Genomic DNA, 12,400 nt, shown 5'->3' on the forward strand with positions numbered 1-12,400 from the left:
CTGCATGGTCTGAAATATCCAGGGATGGTACTATTAAATTCCGCTGTTGGCACACTTAGCACTGCTCCATGCAATTGGTGATTTTACAGGGCTGAAACCATACTGTAGTCTAATGCCTAGTGACTTAAATATACATTCTCGACACTGGTGTCAGCCTACAGTTCCTTCTGTAGAGAAATAGGGTAAGGAGCTTGAAAAAGATAGCACACTATGAACACTTTATTTTCAAAATCAATGACAAAATGAAGGCCTTCAAAAAGATATGGGATTACCTTCTAGACCGAACAGAACAGAAAACAATAGAGCCATAGATAGCTGTTGGACCTGGCCTTGTCTATACGGTCAACCCCAAACCTTTTGCCTTCAACGCTCCTATTTTGGTGAATTTGTTTTTATTGGCTTTGGGACTCTGCACACTGTACCACTGCTAACCAGTGGTCAGGTGCTTGAGCTCGCTCCTTTAAACATGACAACATTGGCTCACACACAATTGCATGTAACCAGGACCTGTAAATTAAATGGTACTAGAAGCCTGCAGCACTTATAGTGCCACCCACTTATGGAGCCTTTTAAACATGTCTTTGGCTTGACATTTTAGTCTGTGTGTGCAGTTTTAGAGTGCCACTTCGACCTTGCTAAATAACCTTTTGCCAGGCCTAAACCTTACTTTTTAGTGCATATAAATCACCCATAAGGTAGGGCTTCAACAGCCCATAAGGCAGGGTGCATTGTAGTTAAAATGTTGAATACATTTAAGTTTTACATGCCCCGGAAGTGAAAAACTCTAAAACTCCTTTTTCACTATCGCAAGCCCTACCTCTCCCATAGGATAAGATTGGGTTACCTAATTACATTGAAAAAGTGATAACCTTTGATTGGGAGCAGTTAGGAATGTCTTGTTTTATGCATGAGAAATTGTGATTTAAAAACTTCCTTAATGGTAAAATCGGATTGTAACTCACAATTCTGAAAATGCCACTCTTAGAAAGTTGTCATCTTCTTGACCTAGCTATTCGAATCCTTCAGCTTGTGTCACATGACTAGGTGTAGTTGGCTATCGGCTTTGTGTATTCCTTCCAGACAGCCACACAATAGACGGTATGGGTATTGGCAGAATGGGCCACCCTGACTTGATGGGGGGGGCATTCCTTTCACCTGTCATACTTGCGCTTCAAAGGCACTGCCTCAGCTCACACACATAGGACTACACACTAACCCATTGTGCCTGCAGGTAGACTGGGACCATGTTAGGGAGGCAGGACATTACAGACTCCTCTGTAGGAGGAGAACTCCAGAATGTTCTTCCACTTCAAAGTGGGCCCCAGGCATGACTAACTGACTCACTCTTTCGTACTCTCCTGGATCTGCAGGTACTACAGAAGAAGGAATTCCCTGCTGCCAGATGACTATCCTGCTGCTTGAGGCCTGCCCTGCTATCTGAGAAGGAAAACTGAACCTGCAACATTATCCCAGGCTGAAATGACTCCAAGGGTCCACTGACTGGCCTCCTGCTCTGAGCTACAGGGACACAGCACACTCCAGAGGTCTTGCTGCAACTGACCAGCTGACCTGCTGCACTGGACCTGCCTGAACCTCCAACTGGACATGCCTGAGCCCAGCTGGCTTCTGCTGTAATAACTTTCTGATCACCAATAGGCACCTTCTTGTCCTGTACATTTGGTGCGGCACCAGGTGAACTCCTATTAAAGGAAAAGGGGAACTCCTGAAGTTTTGGGCTCTTCGCAACCACAAATGGGCCTGTTAGCTCCAAGATCTTGCCGCCCACACCATCCACCAATGTGGACCTCCGGTGAACCAAACACTTCGCTATACGGTGACCGCCAGCAACACGAGATCTCCACTTTGCACAACAGCATCAATAGCTCATAGTGATCGCCAACGTGAAGCTCCAATAATGACCGTTTGCGACACCTGATAGGATCTTTGCGCTACAGAGATGCCTGTACACAATTCTCTTTCCTCTATATTGCCAACCATTCTCCACAATCTCCTTGCGGCCTCCTCTATTTCAAAGGTAACCCTTTGTGTTAGATTTAGTAGGTAACTTTTCATTGGGACTAACATGCTCCCTGTATCTGGCCTGCCCTCCATGGCAGTCTGCCTGAACTTGTGACTTTCACCAGTTCTCGCACAACGAGATAACCACGAGTGGTGCTTTGTTAATTTACGTGGTACATTTACCCTAAATATTATAAATTGGGTATCTACGGTCCTATTGGGTAATACTACATGTTCTTTCCAGCTACTTTTCTTTCTTTTCCCTTCTTTTTCTCTCTTCACTCCTTCCTAATTGACCATCCTTTTTTGACTTTGTTGCACTGAACATACTTTTTTCACATTGTCCACTGCGCTGTCAGCACCATGTCATCTGTTATGTACCTACATTGTGTACCGATAACTATATGTAAAATGTATGCATCTGCTTAAAGCTTTGGTCCAGTCGACACTTTGTTGAAGCTGAGGTCCAGCTTTACTAAAATCTTGCATTGAGTTTCCATTAGTATTGTGTTGTGGTGCTATTTTCTTTCCAAAGCAAATCAGAACTTGCTTTGAAAAGTTGGCAAAGTGAATGCAAGCTAGCTCTATACCCTAGGTTGTGCTACTTTGTGTCAAGGGGCAAGTTTATGGGGGTACATGGGCCTTCCCATGCAGCCACCAATTGGTTTTGGCACAACTACCTATCTACAAGACAGGCATTTGAGCCGAAACCCAATTCCTCCTCAAAAAAGACACAACGGAGGAGAAACTTTTTTATTTCTCTATCATTTCTAAACTTTGCATGTGTAGTGTATTGTACAGCTAACATGCAATGTGGGAAAAGTATTAAATAATCGTTTTTGTATTGGAACGTTCCCCTTCCAGTACACAACCTATACTTGAAAGATTGCACACGTTCTTGAAGTATTGTGTAAGGGTTGGTGCCTTGGTATATGGCAGACTGAACTGTGATGGCTATGGGGGAGAGGAAAACAGGCACCATACTATGAAAGATATGGTGCTGTTTTTTACACTTCCTTTGATGCAATGCGGCGCAGCAACTTTGATTGCTGTAATACATTGCGTCACATTTTAAAACATTTTGGGCCTCATTTATTAGGTCCCTTGCACTGTCAGAACATCCCTTTTTGTGATGTTCCGTGACGCAGGAGCCTGCTCCATATTTGCAAGGCAGCACTAAGCCACTTTTTTGGCTTAATGCTGCCTCGTAAATATTGTCCACTTTAACAAAGTTTTCTGCATTGAAGGGACGTGCAATGGGTGTTGCTGTGGGTGTTCCCAGCAACAACCATGACATTTTGACTCTGCCACAGATTTACGAGAAATAGTCAATTTGATTCAGCGTCAACAACGTATGCCTCCCCACTAGAGGCGTAAGGGAGGGACAACGAGGATAAATATCTTTATTTCTCCTTGTTTTTCCTTTTTCTATGTGTGCTGCGTTGTGATTGTTTTTGTGCTGGAAGGTTTCCCTTCCTGCACAAACATATTATCCCCTCAATGCAGGCACCCTTGCACCATGGTGTAAAGGTGCCTGTGTTGGCACATGACAGCCTATTTTGTGCCGGTGCAAGGGAAAATGACAGGTTTCAAGCTTATCTAAATAATTGCTTAATTACTTAAAACCATTGCAATAAAATTTAACTAAATAGAGTTATATAATTTCAAGTTATACATACGTTTAATAGGATTGAGTCTTTACACATGTAAAAGAAATATCAAGTTATAAAAGACAAGAAACAAAAAATAAGAATAAAAATCTATTAAATTAATGACCTCGGAGAACCGCTTTATAGTCTAAGCGAGTTTAGTTTGTGGTACAAAAGTACATGTAGATTGCATATTTACAGTTCTCGATTTGTAGAGTGAGAAATAGGGTTTGTAATGACCAGGGACTGCCACAGTGTTTTTGGATATAGAATCGAACTGTTCTTAAATAGGTGTCCTTTATATTGCTGTTTGAGTCTATTAGGCTGGGCTAACAGCATTGTGATATAAACTTTGCTCAATCTTTAGCAAAACTTTTACGAAGCAGCAATTCAGTTGGGGATCCCCTGGGTCATAGCAAGCCAGGATTGCCTGCCTTCTTGTTTGAATTCCCCTTTGGTTGAAAGCCCTTACTAGAAAATGGCACCTTTCTTTGTGTACAGTTATACAGAAACAGACTAAATGCATAGATCTTCCTTTCCTGCCCCACAAAGATGGCAAGTGACTGGAACATTCCCATGCTACCAGGTTGCCAGATGATTTTTAACCGTAAGTAGCCCCAGCCTATATTTTAGGAACTGCAACTTAATGAAGGCTGGATAGCCTGTTGCAAAATAGTTTTGAAGGATAAGAGTTATATAATTTTTAAGCTTGATCCATCCATGTGCTCTTTTGGATAGTGTTGCCCTATCATCCATTGAAGACTGATTTTAAGAGACTTTATAACTGGACGCTTGAAGGTCTGGGAACTGTTAGGTGATTCCCAGAGTTCTGTTAGTCCTGTGAGATTGGGAGACTCTTGTAGGTACACTCTTGCCAGTGAAGTAATACGGTGCTGTAGTTCTTCCCATAGCATATGGTTCAGGGTGTTTGGTTCAGCTTTCTGAATCTTGTTCCAACATGTTATGTATGCTCTGGGCCTGGCTAGCGACTGTTTTAACTATCCAAATTCCAGTATTATATGGGCTGGTGAGGTGTAGTTGGGCAAAGAAAAAATAGTTCTATAGACTTGGATTATTGTGGTATCAAGAATGCTAGCATCTCGTCCTCTTAATGCTTCGCTTCTATATGAAATTGTTGGCAGAAGTTTCGCTCTTGCAACTTCGAGAAGAGGCTTCAGTGAAGAGCTGGCTAGTTTTCTCTTCAGGTTTTTCAGTGCTATAGCCAAAGCTAGGCCTTTCCTTCTTCTCACCTCCTTCTTGGCTGTGAAGGTGCCTTTCCTATCAATAATGACTCCAAGATATTTATATTCCTCCATGTTTTCCAGGCGGCTGTCACTCCCAAAGAAAGCCTGCATTTGAGTTTTCTTGCTGTTATAGACCATGATTTGTGTTTTGCCAAGATTTATTGTCAGGCGGGTAACGTGTAAATATGTTTTCAAGATATTTAGGAGCCGCTGAAGGCCCACCTGAGTGCGCCATACCAACACCATGTCATCGGCATATTAAAAACTAGATGATACTGTTCCACCTCATTTCGGAGCGTGGAAGTTATCATTTGTAGTTGTTCAGTCAGGTCAACCAAAAAGAGGTTAAATAAAGCTGGGGCCAAGACGCATGCTTGTTTTAGACCGCATGTAGTTTTAATTTTGCGGGAAAGGTGCGTTCCTGCACCTATCTTAACTTGAACCCATGTTTCACTATGCAGTATTATCAGTAGGTTAAGCAGTTTTTGTGATATTCCCCAGCTAGGTAGCTTCTGCCACAACCTCCCTCGGTCTACACAGTCAAAGGCTGCTTTACAGTCAATGTAACAAAAGAATAGAAGTGTTCCAGATGCGAGGGCAGCCTCCATCAGTAAAGAAATTGCTAGTATGTTTGTGATCGTGTCAGATGATTTTTGAAACCCAGTCTGATTGTATGGTATGATGGCATTGTTGGAGGCCCATGCTGTTAACTCTTCAAGTATGATTTCAGCGTAGTATTTGGCATCGTTATCAGTTAACGTTATTAAATTGTAGTTTACTGGAGAAGACCTATCCCCTACTTTAAAGATTGGTGATATGATCAAGCCTTTCCATGTCACTGGTATGTTATATATGTTCCTGACCTGTGTGAATACTGGTGCCAACATTTCTGCCCAGAGGTCTGGATAGTGTTTGAACACCGCCGGGGGAATGCAATTAGGGCCAGGAGCTCCTTCTTTTCTCCCTTTGTATTTTCGTTTTTTGAGGCTTACTGTGTCAATCTCAGTCTGCCCTTCATCTTTTGCTGTCGTTGAACTATCTAACTAGCTAACTGTCTGCTGGTTATCTATTTCTTCATGGTTATAGTGATATTTTAGATAATGGGCCCATGTAGCTTTGGTAATGTACGAGTCAATGCCTCTATGTCCGGGTTTAAGAAGTTGGCCCATCGTAGTCCAGACTTGTGCATTATTGTTGTGTTTCAGATCAGTATGTAACTTGGCCCAGAGTTTGTTGTCCTGATCCCTCTTTTTTGACCACCTTAACTTTTAGGTCTGTTTTTTATGAAATCTTAGAGCCACGAGGGCAGTCAAATCTCTTGATCATTTCCTTAGGGTTTGAAGAGCTTTATTTATTTCAGTTGTGTGCTCCCGGAATGCAGGGTCATGTAAAACGCTGATGGCCTCCTTCAGAACTTCATTGCCATGACCAGGTTTGTTAATTGTGGTGTATGTTTCCTGAAGTACTTCTATAAAGATTTCCCATGTGTTTACCCAGTGTATTCTTTACTTATATAGTTCTGTATTATGTCCCCCATGGTTACAGGCACTTGTTCAAGAAAAGCTGGTGTAGACTTAATACGTCGATAATTTTAAGTGTAGGCTTCATCTGCTGTCTCACTAATGTATTTTGGGAAACTGAGAGTTGAAGAGAATGTGACCTTGCTGGAGCGGGTAGTACAACATTTTGTATACCCCCCCATTCTGCATGTTTATATTAATCAGAATAATCAACTAATAGTAATATTATTAATTCGTTTGAAGTGGAGACTTACCAATTATATTAACAAAAGAATTACACGTGGGATTTGCATTTTGCATGGCTAAACTAATTGTATACTAATATATGTACGCATACTAATGGTAGAAAATTAGAATATTGCATGATATATGTTGCTTTTGTGATGTACACATAGGGGAATTAGTGAGGGTTTAACATTTTATTAGCCATTTCTATGTTTTAATTACGTGTTTGTGTTTGTTTTGCTTAAGTTGACCATTTGGGCCTTCATTAAGATGGCTGTCTGAGACGTACAACGTGACTGTTGCTGTCTCTCGAGGTTCTGAGTGAAGTGCGCATGCACCACCACCAGCAACAATGGCCTCGTCCTGACCCCAGAAGATGTTCCCACCAAGGACACCCTGGGAGCTTCGCCAGGACCACAACAATAAACGGAACCAGCAAGTGCGATGACTTAATCTTGCGGACTATGTGAGAACTTTACCAAGTGACCCCACATCCACCAATGAGGACTGTCTAAAAACTCAATCTTGTTACATTTTGACATTAGTTCCATTATAAAAGTAGGTAGACAATGCAAATTAGAAATCTCTTTTCCTTTTGGACGAACTTTCATTTTCCTGACGTTATGCTGACGGAGAGGACGGTGACACTGCTGGATGGCTGTTATCCTGAATCTTTGAGAGACTGAATTGCGGCCTGACTTTGATGAATTTAAAGATTTTTCCACGACTTGACTGACTTAGAGGACGACTATTAGCCAGATTAGGTAAATATGATGTTCTGCGGTTTGGATGATGATTTTTAACAATTTTCTAATTTAATTAGATAAACGATGTTTTGATTAATTGATAAATGTGTTGTGTCGATTATTTGAAGAAACTAGAATAAGGAATGAGTAGAGATAAATGAATTGAATCACTAAATCATATATACAACTAACTGATTCATCACCCGATGAGGGGAATATCACAAAGTTGGAGTTAATAAAAGTACTCAATGTGCAGTAGAGTTTAGGTGAAAAGATATTCCTTTCATGTCAGCGTTTGGAAACTTATCCCTCTAGGGAAGCAGATCAATGAAGTATGAGTGTTGGTGTTATGGGCCCCACCAATGAATGTATTTGAGTGAATATGTTATTGCGTTATTTGGTCTGTGACGAAGGGTGAATTAGAATTTCCACGCTGCAGCAGTTTACCTGGTAGCAGAGTTATGGTTGTTATTGTTTTGGTTTGGTGAATATAGCTTGAAAATTGCTTATTGATTATTGGTTATTGATTGATATTGGTTTATGTATTAACACTCTATGTTGAGTCGCGTCGAGTTCTATGTTATTTGCACGTCTTCTGGGATGTAGGAAGTCGGAAGTTTGTAATGGTTACGTAGTAGAGCAGAGGTAAGCGCTGCTCTCAGGAAATACGGAATTGTTGTTGCCCTGTAGGTACACAGGGAGAAACGTGTAACGATTGAAGTTGCACGACGCATTGTCTGGGTTCGATTCGGTGACATTGTCGTATGTTGCCATTAGAGACATTTTCTGTGTGAGAGAAGTGTATGATAGCGAAGGTCACCTGTGAAATTTTGGTCTTAGGTACCAGGAGTCCAAATGGCATTCCGATAACGCTTATCACTGGAAAGGTAATAGGTGTTCTCTGAGCTTGCTAGAAGGATAAAGTAGAGGGAAGTGCTACTTTGTTAACGTATGTCATAATTCTGTAGTAGGACAGACTGTTCGCTGTTCTCGGGAAAGACAGGATTCTGTGTGAATGTACTACATTTTCTCGTATGAAAGAGCGTGAATGTAAAGGCATTCGGGTTAATTGTGAAACTCTAGTTTTATTTCTCAGGAGCATTGGGTCTCCAACTATGTGTCTTAATTCTGGAGAAACGGTTAGCTAATGCTTGTTAGAAGGGTAAAGTAGAGGGATGTGCTACTTTATCAATGGAATTAACGATTCCGTAGTAGGACAGAGGTAAGCGCTGCTCTCGGGAAAGACGGAATTCTCGTGAGAAAGGTCTATTGCTATTCTATGGTTAGCGAAGCGGACAATGGTGGTGTTTTTGTGTTGTTGCTAACAGAATTGTAAATTTGAAACAAAACTTACCGAGTGGATTTTGTGAAGGAGTGGTAGACAGGAGCAGGAGCTGCGGCAGCGGCTGCTGACGTCAGAATGACCGCGCTGGGATTGGACAGTCGGTCAGAAACGTAGAACGCTCCAGATTGGTGTGTTAGTGTGCACCGCGCTAGGAGTGGAGAAGCATAGGGTGACGTAGACGCTCCCTATTGGTGCGTTAGTGTAAGTGGCGCAGGGATTGGAGAATTGTAAAGGTGACATAGACGTTCCATATTGGTGCGTTAGTGTGAGTCGCGCTACAATTGGACAGAATAACGGTACAGTTGTAAGGAGAGACTAGCGATGCACGGAAGATAGGAAAATGTATTACGATCCACCAGAAAAGGAGAAAAAGTCCTGGTTTGGTAGAATTAAAAAGTGGTTTAAAAAGGACAAACCGATTGTAACTAGGGAAGGACAGTTACTTCCTCCACCGAAAACCCCTGCATCCTTTATGGCTGCGAAATATGGATATCACACCTGTATTTGGTTAGACAATTGGGTCAAGTATACTGAAAAGGACGGAGTGTTGGCTCTTCCAGAACATGGTTCATTTAATTTGGCAGTTTTGAGAAATTTAAGAGAGAAAATGATGAATTTAGAACCAAGACCTAGACCGATACAATTGAAGCATTGACAGAGTGGGAAGATGAGATGCATGACCGAGAAAGACAGAGAAGTGGCAAAGGATATAGGTACAGGTTTGGTAGGTCATACGGGCATGAGACTCATGATGATCGAATGAGAAGGTGGCGGAATGCGAGTATGACTGAGGGTTTGTTTCCCGTAAGAGCTGCAAGAGAGAATGAAGGAAGAAAGTGCGTAGAAAAGAGACATAATGTGGAATCGAGAGGGTATGGAGTGAATGAATCAGAGGACGATGTTCTTGATGACATGTTCTATAAAAATCCACCCCCATATCGGCTGAACCAGAAATGTTAACCCCCAAGTGCCCCAATGAAAGAAAGAAAGATTTGTGAAAAAACAATTCTATTAGAGAAGTAGAGAAGAAGTCCGGAGGTAAAATAAACGATGAAAATTCAGCAAAACTAGCAAAGACAACTCTAGACATAACAGAGAAAATAAGAGAATTGACCAAAAATCTGGAAGCTGTAAAAGTTCCAGTAACGATAGGTCCAGTAATGCCTATTTTTGATAAACAGAAAGATAGCGAACATTGTTTGACGGTTCCTTATAAAAGTAATAAACAGATTGAACAAACAAAAATGAGTCAAACTGATAATCCATGGAGACAGACAATGAGTATGATTGAACCGAATGTTTCAAATAACCCGTTTGTAGGTCAGAACTGTGCAGAAAGGCGTATGACAACAGTGGAGTCAATATTAGAAACTCAAAAGGATTTTGGACAAGGAAATGTAGAGAAGTCAGTACGACCATCTACAGAGGAATTGAGTGAATGGTTGAGAAGCTTGCAAAAGAAAGACAAAGAATCTCAGTCAATAGATGTGGCCAAACTACGAATGGTACTGGAAGAGTTAATAGTAGGAACTATCCCTACGGAAAAGTTAAAAACTTACCAAGATGAGGAGTTGTTATTTCTGTGTAAAAGCATAACGTGGAGAGAAAAAAGTCTCCATGAAAGATTAGAAGAAGTGGCAAATGAAATGGGTATTGATATTGAAAAGGTAAAAGCTCTACAGAAACCATATCGGGTAGATTTCACTGAAAAAGACATTGAAAACATGAATACCACAGGACGAATGGGTCAGATTAAGGAAATAATTATTGTTTTGAGAAAACGGGGAGATGTGGACAAATGGAAAAGTAGATGGTATCGAAAACAAGATGATGTTTCAGATAAAACCTTTTCAGCTTTCCCTGTTAGAGAAAAAGAGAAGGTTGTGACAGAATGCCCTATGAGAGAAATTCTAGGAGGAGGATATGTACATGTTCCATGGACTAGGCAAGATATTTTATCATTTACAAATGACTTCCCTCGACTACGTGAAAAACCAGTCGAGTGGTATAGACAGGTGGACAGATTTGTAAAATTGTCCAAAGTATTGTGGATTGATCTAAATAGCTTGTTTGACATAATAGTACCAGCAGATCTATGGACCGAGTGCAAAATCATGATAGATTGGCCGACACAAGAATACCTAAGGGATCCAAGAACAGGGGCTCCAAACCCTGAGGTAATGAAGAAATACGAACAGGTTATGGCATTTCTGAAAAACAAAGTACCTCCTAAAGAGACAGACTGGCTAAAAATTGACAGACCACATCAGGAAAGCAAAAAGTCAGTACATGCCTCTTATGAGAGGTTAATTTTGGCCTTTAAACAATTTAGTGGAGATGAAAAGCTAAGTGAAAAGGATTTAAGTCATTTTGTACACAGGTTTGTATATGGTCTTCGCCCAGAAATTAGTGAGATGATAAAACAGCATACCGTAGACTGGCAAAATAAGAAAATAGACGAAGTACTGAGACATGCTAAATATTTCAGTGATGAGATTGAAGCAAATCAGCGAAAATTGAAAGAAAAGGCTATGTGGGCACAAGTAAAGGTAGCAGAGAGACAGGAAGCGCAATTAGCAGAACAAGCAGGTTTAAGACCAACATTTTATCCTGGGAAAGGTAAAGGAAATATCGAGGAAGCTAAGAAGAAATTTCCATGTCATAATTGCGGTAGGATAGGGCATTGGAAATCCGAGTGTAAATTTCCCCCGAGTACTAACAATGAAAATGCATCATTGAATCCACAGGTGCAGAATGAGGTGAGTGGTCAACCGCAGCGACAGCAGCAGGTTGTAACACAACAGAATCAGGTGCCAAAACCACCTTTTCCACAGAACAAAAATTCCCAGAAGTATAGTAAGGAAACTGGATTCTACAATGAAGAACAGGTAAATAAACCGCCACACGCTAGCGCTGCTTCGCAGTATTGGCTGCAACGCAATGAAAGCGATTCAGAAGAGGGTTATTGACGGTGCTGAAAGGAGGAAGAAGAGTGCGTACTTGGCGCAACTCTAGAAGTAGACCAGACAGGCCCATTTGTAGATGGAAAAGTTAATGATGAAAATATTACTTTCCTAGTTGATCCTGGTGCTACTCGATCAACTGTTAGATCAGCTGATATCAAGAATCTTCCTCTCTCGGATAAAATGATCCAAGTAGTTGGTGTATCCAACAGACAGATTAAAACTTACCTTACAGAACCAGTGAAAGTTAGCATAGGAAATTTTCTGAAATGCACTGTTTTGTCGTGTGCGACACCAGTCCTGTGAACTTGTTAGGTAGAGATTTATTGTGCAAGATGAACTGCACTATATTTTGTAACCCAGATGGATTAGCATTTGAAACACTAGATGATGATGTGCTGTATAAAATGACAATGGCAAACAGGGAGAAGGAGGTTACTGGAACCTATGCTGTATTTAACCCTGACGAATTACCTAAAGAATTAAAACAATCTGTTAAAGCAGAAGTTTGGGATTTCACCGGAGAAGACGTAGGATTAACCCCTTCGGTGCTCATGACGGAACGGTTCCGTCATGAGCCACGGTTGAGCTGTGCTCATGACGGAACCGTTCCGTCATGACCACGCCCGCGCAAGATTCCGTCAGCACAGCGGCGGAATCTGCGCAGCATGGAAGGGGTTAATGAGAAA

This window comes from Triturus cristatus, chromosome 3_1 (assembly GCF_964204655.1).
Source record: "Triturus cristatus chromosome 3_1, aTriCri1.1, whole genome shotgun sequence".
In the NCBI taxonomy this organism is placed as follows: domain Eukaryota; kingdom Metazoa; phylum Chordata; class Amphibia; order Caudata; family Salamandridae; genus Triturus; species Triturus cristatus.